General features: G+C 34.2%; 1 pseudogene; it reads left to right on the top strand.

Moving 5' to 3' along the window:
- The first annotated feature begins 1,540 nt into the window (after positions 1 to 1,540).
- LOC114613129 lies at positions 1,541 to 8,628 on the top strand (annotated as a pseudogene).
- The last annotated feature ends 1,018 nt before the right edge of the window (positions 8,629 to 9,646 follow it).

Below are 9,646 nucleotides of genomic sequence, written 5' to 3'. Positions count from 1 at the left end.
CTTAAAACAAATCAGATCATTTGGAATGAGTGAATTCAATTAAAAAAATCACCTTCCTCAGAACGATCTGTAGCTAAGTCTAAGGAGTATTTCTTGGATTAATTTTTTTATGTTGAGAGGTTCCAGAACACGGTGGCAAATGCCATCCTGGAGAACTGGTCATTTGTCATATAAGAAATCAGACTGAGGAAGCCATTCAAAGCATGTTGCTAAGCACTGTTTCTTTGTGGCTTGTGGCTCACTTCCTGCCTTAAGCTCTGTCCCTGATGTCCCTTCATTGTAGACTAAACACTGGAGATTCAAATAAATCCTTTCCCCCTAAAGTACTTATGACTGTGATTTTTTTTCTTTATTTTTAATATGTCCTGATTATATTTCCCCTTCTTCTACTCCTGATAGATTCTTTCTAATTTCTCTTCATTTGGAAATACTCCTTTTCTGTCACTCATTAGAAAAGATCAATCTTTATAACAACACAGCACAACACAATAAAATATAAGATAATAGAAAAACTCTAACATTGTAGTTAGACAAGGCAAACCAACAAGATAAAAAGAACCCCAAGAGGAGTCAAAAGTAACAGAGACCCATTCATTTACATTTTTAGGAATTTCATAAAACTACTAAACTATAAGATATATATATATATATATATATATATATATATATATATATATATATAGAGAGAGAGAGAGAGAGAGAGAGAGGATATGGTGCAGACCTGTATCTCTGTGAGTTCATATGCGCTTTATTTAGTTGATTAAGTGACTCTTGTTCTCCTGGTGTCCCCATATTCTCTGTGTCGTGTCCTGCATTCTTTCTACTTTCTCTTTCACAGGGTTCCATCAGAAGAGGAGGAAATTGATGATGATATCATATGTAGAGCTGTTTTCCCAGGTCTCACCCTCTGTGTAATGTCCGGCATTGGCTCTCTGAATTAATTGTCATTTGATGCACAGAGATGCTTCTTCAATGTTGATAGAGTTAGTCACTGATCTATGAGTATATAGGAATATCATAATGAGTCATATTGTTGTTACATTATTTTTTAGACCAGTATTGCTTGATTTTACCCTAGGTCTCTGGAACACTGATATTTTATCATAGCAATAGAAAGAAAACAAAAATGGGGTGAAAAATGTTGCCAAAATGAATAAAAGCTGTGTTGTATATAATTAATTACAAAGATTACAATTTTACATTTTTAGGTATCAGACATATTAGTGAAGATACAAGTTAAAAGGAAAAAATGTGGAAGGTGTAAAATTTGTCAAAATCGAAATATTGTTCAATAAATATTTTTAAAAAGCAGTTCAAAAAGTCTTTAAATATGGCCGGTTGTGTTTCTACATGTCTCTCTGGCTGCTGTTCAGATGGTGAGGGTTGAGTTGAGAGTGCCTCTTTAGGTTGCTGCCTATGTCTGTGGCCTAGCCTGAGGCATCCAGCTACCCAGACCGATCCCAAGGTGTATGACTCCACAGGAACGGACTCATAAGCCCACATAATGATACAACTCCACTGCTCTTGGCCAGGTGTAAAGCTGATGGATGTCTCTGCTAGTTCCAGAACTGATAGAGACATCAAGGTCACCCTAGTGAAAAATTTATCTTACAGTTTTAGTTATACTCCAAACTGCCTTAAGAAAAGCATATCTCTTTCACCTGCTCAAAGAGAAAAAATAATCTTCATTGACTGAGCTGTGGACCTTGTACATACCATACATTGTTGTTACATACATGGGTATTTCTTGGGAGAACTTCTATGTTACCTTTGAGCATATGGGTGTAGGACCTAGGAACATGCCTGGACAAGGCACCCCTCTAGGTTTGCCAGTTGCAACCATCAAGGATCTGATGTGACAGTTACTAAATGGCCTATATTTTCTTCATGCTTATTGCATTGTTCACTGAGACCTGAAGCTAGAGAACATTTGAATGACAAGTAATGGGACAGTCAAGCTGGCTGACTTTGGCCTAGCCAGAATCTACAGATACAAGATGGCCCCCACACGTGTGACTGTTATACTCTGGCACCGGGCTCCTGAAGGTCTTCTGCAGTCTACAAATGATACACCTGTGGAGATGGGGAATGTTGGCTGTATCTTTGCAGAAATGTTTTCTCAGAAGCATCTCTTCTGTGGAAACTGAATCTGAACCAGTTAGGCAAAAACCTTTGATCTCCCTGGTTTGCCTCCCGAAGATGATTGGCCTTGAGAGGTAGGCTTTTCCTCTACCCGGACGAACCTTTGCCCCAATAGGGCCTTCTGGCCACTGCAGTTACTGGTGCTAGAGATGAAGGCATCTGGAGAGCTGCTGATGCTGGAAATTCTGACGTTTTCCCCACATAAAAGGGAATCCCTAGCCGGGCGGGCGGTGGTGGCGCACGCCTTTAATCCCAGCACTTGGGAGGCAGAGGCAAGCAGATTTCTGAGTTCCAGAGTTCGAGGCTAGCCTGGTCTACAGAGTGAGTTCCAGGACAGCCAGGGCTACACAGAGAAACCCTGTCTCAAAAAAACAAACCAAAAAAAAAAAAAAAAAAAAAGGAATCCCTGCCTTCTGAGCCCTGCAACTCTTTCCTCACAATCAGAAAGGTCACCAGGAGTGAAAAAAAAAATGGCTGTCTCCCCCAATTTCTGAACACTCAGTGGAGAACGTGAACCTGCAGCCTCTGCCTTCCCTTGAGGCTGTGGAAACTCCTCGAGATTTTTACAGAGAATATTTTAAGCCCTTAAATGACAATTTCCTAACTCTCTTTAAGAAGATTTCAGTCTCTCCCTCTCATTTCTCTACACTAAAGTGCAAGTACATCTGTCTTCTTCCCTCCCTGATTTATATTGGGATTTTTTTTTTTTTTTGCTATACAGGAAAACAAAACAAAGAAAAATCTTTAAATATTATTATGTTTGCTAATGTAGCTCATGCTAATCTGCTTAAATAATTCATATGATAATTATACTTTGGTGATTTGAACAAGAATGGTCTGTCTCCATAAGCTTATATTTGAATGTTTTGGGAGTGGTATTAGGAAGTGTTGCCTTGTTGGAGTAAGTGTGGCCTTGTTAGAGGAAGTATGCCCTTAGGTTACCAGCACAAGCATGTAGTTTCATGCCTTATTTGAAGAGCAAAGTAGTCATTTACACAAATAACAACCTTGTATCTATGCTGTGATACCTAAAATGCCTGGTTAAACATTTTGGAAAATTGTTCATTGTATTATATTAATCATATCACAGATGTTGAATGGAGAACCCTGTCTTTTACCATGAACTCATACTGTACAAATGGCCATAGAAAATCCATGGAATAATGAGAAAGGATAATACAAATTTGAATTGTGGAGTTCTAGGATGTTGTAGGAGAATGGGTTGATCTTAACACCAGGACAATGGAACAACTTACGTGGAGTGGATAGTCATAATTTGTAAGTGATGAGGATTCAAAAGGCTTATCTTCAACCTTCCATCCTTTGAACACTACTGTTTAGGAAGAACCCTTACCAGGGGTCCAGTCTCTTTTGATATGTTAAGATGATAACCAAAGCCAAAAGATTGGATAGTGTTCTTTAAGTCAGTGATTACAAACTGTTTATATGACAGGAAGTTTTTCTGTTTTAAATCAGGGAAAAAATTGAATAGAAATAAGACTCTATTTCAGTAATAAATAATTGAAATAGAAATAATAGTAACCCACTAGAGCTAATAAAAAGCAAAGCGATTATGCAAATACTTAGTGAGATATTGATACTCTACTCTGAACAGCTTCAGAATCTGATGGGAAAGGATTGCAGTTCAGATTTTTCCACATGTGGCACAATTATATTTTAACAGTCGGTAGCTGCATAACACTAAATAAAGAACAGTGGTTATGGAAAATGATTATACAGTGCTTTGTGATATCAGAGCATCCATATGACTTTTGCTTTATTATTTCATTCCCTTGGTCTCTTTCAATAGCTTCCCATAGTGGAAATATCAGAAATGACATCCAACTCTGGGAGAGACTAAATTTTCATATGCAGAATTTTAGATCGTACATTCTTTAATTTGAAATTTAAATAGCACACATAGAAAAGAAGATATTGCAATAATAAAATTTAAAGGATAATTCATCCATTGTTAAATGTACAGTGTGAATAGAAGTTCAATTATGAAGTACGATAGAGCATGAACAGTAACAATTTGCAAGTTTTAAGCTCAGGAGCATCCCCAAACAAAGACATTTACAGAAGATTCATTTCTTTGTAATTCAGGAAAAAATAATAATTAAAATCCCATTTCTTAAAATATGACCCAGCCGCACAAGTTCTCTTACACTTACATTCCGGTTTCTTTGCCAAAATTCAATGTCTGACTCAAAAAAAATCTTTTCAGAAAAACTATGCTATATATGCAAATTCAGATGCTTCTTCAAGATCATTCTAGTTTTATTATCCGACCTAACTATCTTGATGGAAATGTAGAAAGAGAAAAACAGACTATGACTTTCCAAATCAATGAGCCATTAGAACTGAAGGAGAGAAGCTGAGTATAATAAAGGTTTAAGGGCATGATTAAAAAGAGGAAGAGTGCCCAATGAACAAGATTATTGCAATCTCCTCAAAACCACCACTTCAGCACACTCAGTATCTACTAATGGTTCTTATAAGTATTTTTTCAGGTAAGAGGTACCATCATATTTTCAGTAAATTATCTTTAAATCTTCATATTGATTCTTTCAAACCTATGCAATGTCTATATAGTGAATTGTAAAAGAGAATAGAATGTCAACACTTCCTTGCCTTTATTTCACACTGAAACCCATTCAGAAATAACTGCAAGTTTCAATAGATGGGAAAATTACCTAAGGCAGTGAATTATTAGCAGTAGTTACAGAAAAATCTATTGTGAAATTCTTATCTATAAGCATCTGAATAACATGCAGTTGCCCAGATAAGTAGACACTAATTTTAACAGAATTCACAATATTAACATGCCTAAAAGAGGAAAATAAACAGATAAACAATTTTATCATTATGCTAAATTTGTACATTTAATTGTGGTATAAAATCAACTGAAAAATGTCAGAGTAAGTAAGGAAAAGAGAAATTTGGTGATTAATGTTGTAGTGCTCAAAGAGAATTCAGTAATCCTAAATCAAGACTCTTATAAAATAGAAAAATTTCCTACTAATATTTATGCATTTTAATATGTAATTTGGACATTAACATCCACAACTCTCATCCTAAAAATAAGACATATTTGACTCTGGAACAATTTAGATGGCCAGACTCTGGGAACACAGATTAAAGTTACCACAAATTTCATGCTCTACCCTCTCACAAATTTTGGTTTACAAAACCAAGAAAGTAAGAACTCAATGAAATTTTAAAATACAATATGTTGGTGGGTACAGCAAGGCAGATACATTAACACTGAGAAAGACTTTCTATTTACCTAAAATATTATCTGACAACATTCTTTGCTCTTGCATTGGGCAAAGCTAGGGTTCTGCTATGTTAATAGCTTCTAAGAGGTTTTAATTTATCATGGTACCTTAGTTCAAAGTCAGAGTGGAGCAAGAAATGGCTATTCTAGGAGCTAGCACTATTCCAAGGCAAAGTAATTAGCCTCTGAGTATATAAAATTCAAATTTCTCTGCAGTTCTTAGATTCCAAACTGTCACTCAGTCTCTACAGACCTTCTGAACTGTTTTTCTTCACAGCAATTACAGCTTCTTTTCAGGAATTCAATAATAAAAACCTCCCATTTTCTGTATATTAAAATGCTTCTAGCTAATATCATCATTTTGATTACTAAATAACCTAACTCATATCCACTGAAGAATCATTTTCACACATAGTAAATAGTAGCTATTACTAATATAATCATAACTGTTGTGGTGTTCAATCTATTGTGGTTTTGTGATCATTTACACAATGAAGTACTACTCAGTTATTAAAAACAAATGACTTCATGAAATTTACAGGCAAATGAAAGGAACTAGACAATATCATACTGCATGAAGTAACCCAATCACAAAAGAACAAATATGGTATGCACTTACTGATAAGTGGATATTAGGAACAAAGTTCAGAATACCCACGATACAACTCATAGACAATATGAAGCTCAAGATGAAGGAGTATCAAAGTGTAGATGCTTCAGTTCGACTTAGAAAGGGGAACAAAATAATCAAGGGAGGTAGAGGGAGGGAAGTACCTGGGAGAGAGATAAATGTAAATCAATAAAATAACCAATTAAAAAAATTCCCAAAATAAATTCTAAATAAGTAGAGTATATAGGAAGTATTTATATATTTTTTAATAATTTAATGATAAAAATTATTAGAAAGCCATCTCCTTCACTCAGTTAAATTAATGCCTTAATGTCACCCATTATCTATGCTTTTCAATCTGACTAGAGAGAGACTTGCATGCATTCTAAAGGAAACCTATTTTCCCTAGCCTAATTACCTTAAAACATTTTTGGAGGGAATTCATATTTTATTAATTTACTCAGTTATCTTAAATAGCCAATTTTTCCCTTTTTATAATATACATATATAATATTGTACCATTTATCTTATACATATATGATACCATCTAAACAATGAAACTTAGGATATTTGGCATGCCACACATGCTTCTTTTTAAATTAGGTAATCAAATTTATCCATGACAAATCAGTTTCAGGGAGCTAATAATATGAAAAAGTATGACGATAGAAATATTGTTATTAACATTAGGTAAGTCAACTATTCAAAAATTTAACTATAGCAACAATATATAAATCTGTATTTATGTGTACAATCTTAATTTTTTAACTTCTGAGGAGAGAAACATAATATTTATTTGATTGCACAAATAGATCACGGGTTATTTTACATTTTCCAGAGTGTTTTGTTTAATGTACAGAAATGCTTACAGAAGACAACATTTAGTTTGAGGATGATATAAATAACAAATAATGAGTTTTACTTTTATAAATGACTTTGAAGTAACACTAGCATTATTTCTCAAAATAAACACTATATTTTAATTCAATAGTTCTTTCTTATAGTAGATGTTCTAGCTGAGATGACTTAAAAAATTTCTCAGACACCAAACTCAGACACTGTTTCTGATGCCAAGAAGTGCTTGCTGACAGGACCCTAGTATAGCTGTCCCCTGAGAGACTCTGCCAGAGCCTGATCAATACAAATGTGGATGCTTTCAGCCAAACATCAGACTGAGCTCGAGGACCCAATGGAGGAGTTAGGAGAAGGACTAAAGGATCTGAAGGGGTTTGCAACCACATAGAAAAAACAATATCAACTAACCAGAATCCCCAGAGTTCTCAGTGACTAAACCACCAACCAAAGAGTACACATGGAGGGACCCATGGCTCCAGCCACATACATAGCACAGGATGGACTTGTCTGGCATCAATAAGAGGGGAGGCCTTTGGTACTTGTGAAGGCTTGATGAACCAGTGTAGGGGAGTGCTATGGCAGTGAGTCTGGAGTGGGTAGGTCTGTGGGGACGCACCCTCATAGAGGCAGGGTAAGGGTGTAGGGGATAGGGGTTTTGCAGAGGGGAAACCAGGAAGGGGAATAACATTTGAAATGTAAATAAATAAAATAACCAATAAAAAATTCTGCCTATTTCCTTAGCACTTGGAGTCACTGCATACTCAGTGTGAAGTGGTCAAGGTAAACACTATACTAAGATTAATCTGCCAAGCAACACCATCTCATAAATGCTATCTCATCCCATTTGTTAAGACTCTAGGCCTTCTACACTCTAGTATTCCACACAGCTCATGAGTGATATGCTTGATATTCAGGCAAAATTTTCTTTGAGCCTAATGCCTGTGGTCTCGTCTACTTTCCTTCACTGTTATTTTAAGAGGACTGCCTTGAAGCAGTATAAGATCAGTCCAAGAAGTGAGTGAGTGTTTCCACTGGAGATTTCAATGTTCTGATGATATCTGAATATAGTCACAAAACAAAATAATCTACAACAGCTATGATATCATAAGTATTCAAAGAATTTTGAGATGTACTCATATAAGATTTGGATATCATGTTTACTATGTAACCTTAGAAATGACAAAACTTGTCTATTTCATCAATATATTTTATGAATATCTTACTTTGAAATAAAATGAGATAGATGTTGATAAATTGTCTAGATTAGTGTTTATTAGTGATATATCAATCAATTTTCTACTTACATATTTCACAAATACTACAAACATATTATTTTCTCTTTCATCTTACTCATGACAAAAAATTATGGCCACAGGTAGGTATCCAGTTTTTGGATTGGATCCACTATCAAAAATGTTTAGACAATTTTCAATATCATCATACAGAGAGCTTATCTTTTAAAATGTATTAAAATTATATTAATTATGAAAATCACAAAAGAACCTTCTCTTGACAACCTGCCATTCAACAATAATGAGTTTGCAATCTTCTTTCTGCCAAAATGTGTTCACTATAAATATTCTACATAGTTATATCTTCTGACTTCTCTCAATACATCTCTGTCTACCATGCATGACCATGTTGAAGCCTCCACATGTTTTTTAACCAGGTGACAAATGGTTCTAGTTATACTTATGTTATAAAGTCACACTTTTCTTGTATTTTTCCTTAGCTTGTGTGAACTATGGGAACTTTATTTTAATGTTTTCCTGGAAATCATATACTTTCAAGCACTCATCCAACAAGAATATCCCTACTTTTCTTCAAGTATTATATTTATCTCAGAGGTATAAATCTTATGTTCTCATGCTACAGCAGCTAGAAAATTATGAGAGAGAAATATTATTTATATTTTTAAGCCTTCAATTTTGTATATCCTATTTACTGGTTGATCTGACTTTTATTTTAGAGGTAGATTCACTTAGAACTAAAAGTATTACATAAATGTTTTAAACAATTTTAAAAACAAAAATATATCATATAAATTATCAACTCATCAGATCCAGTATTTATTTATAACCTGTTCTGCTTACAAGAAAGAGTTCAACTATTCTTCTAAATGCAGATTCAATTTGGAACATTTTTAGAGAAATGACAGATAGTTAATTATTCATTTTAAATAGTAACTTTTGATAACTTTTACAAGTAATATCATAGTGATGACTACTGATTTTAAAATTCAATTCAGTTAAGGGCTTCTTTGTAGAGATGTCATGTTTTTACATAATAGTTTGTGAGGATGTCTCTTATAAACTACAGAGTTTGTAGGACCATATCTCTCTACTCAATGAAGCTATTTTGTCAAAAATAAAAAATATGTTTTGAATTTCACCCACCACAAAAGAACTTCAGGTAACACCTAAAATTTTGCTATAGTGTATTGACTGGCAGGTCTGTGCTATGTGTGCCGAAAGATTGAAAGACATTGTGGACTGTAGAGGAACATTATATTTTTTTCTTTTTCATTCTCACATGTGTTTGTTACTATTTGTTTTTGCGACTTTAATCATTTTGACTGCAGTAAGATAAAATCTTAAAATAATTTTAATTTGATTTTCTCTGATAGCTAAAGAAGCTGAACATTTTAAAAATATTTCTCGTCCATTAGTATTTCTTCTTTTGATAATATTTTGTTCAGTTCAGTGTCCTTTTTAGTCATTTTTTTCCTTGATGTTTCACTTTTTGAGGTATTTATATTC

The sequence above is a fragment of the Grammomys surdaster genome, unplaced genomic scaffold, assembly GCF_004785775.1.
Source record: "Grammomys surdaster isolate TR1022 unplaced genomic scaffold, NIH_TR_1.0 126189, whole genome shotgun sequence".
Lineage (NCBI taxonomy): Eukaryota > Metazoa > Chordata > Mammalia > Rodentia > Muridae > Grammomys > Grammomys surdaster.
This window is presented reverse-complemented; position numbering and strand designations above follow the sequence as displayed.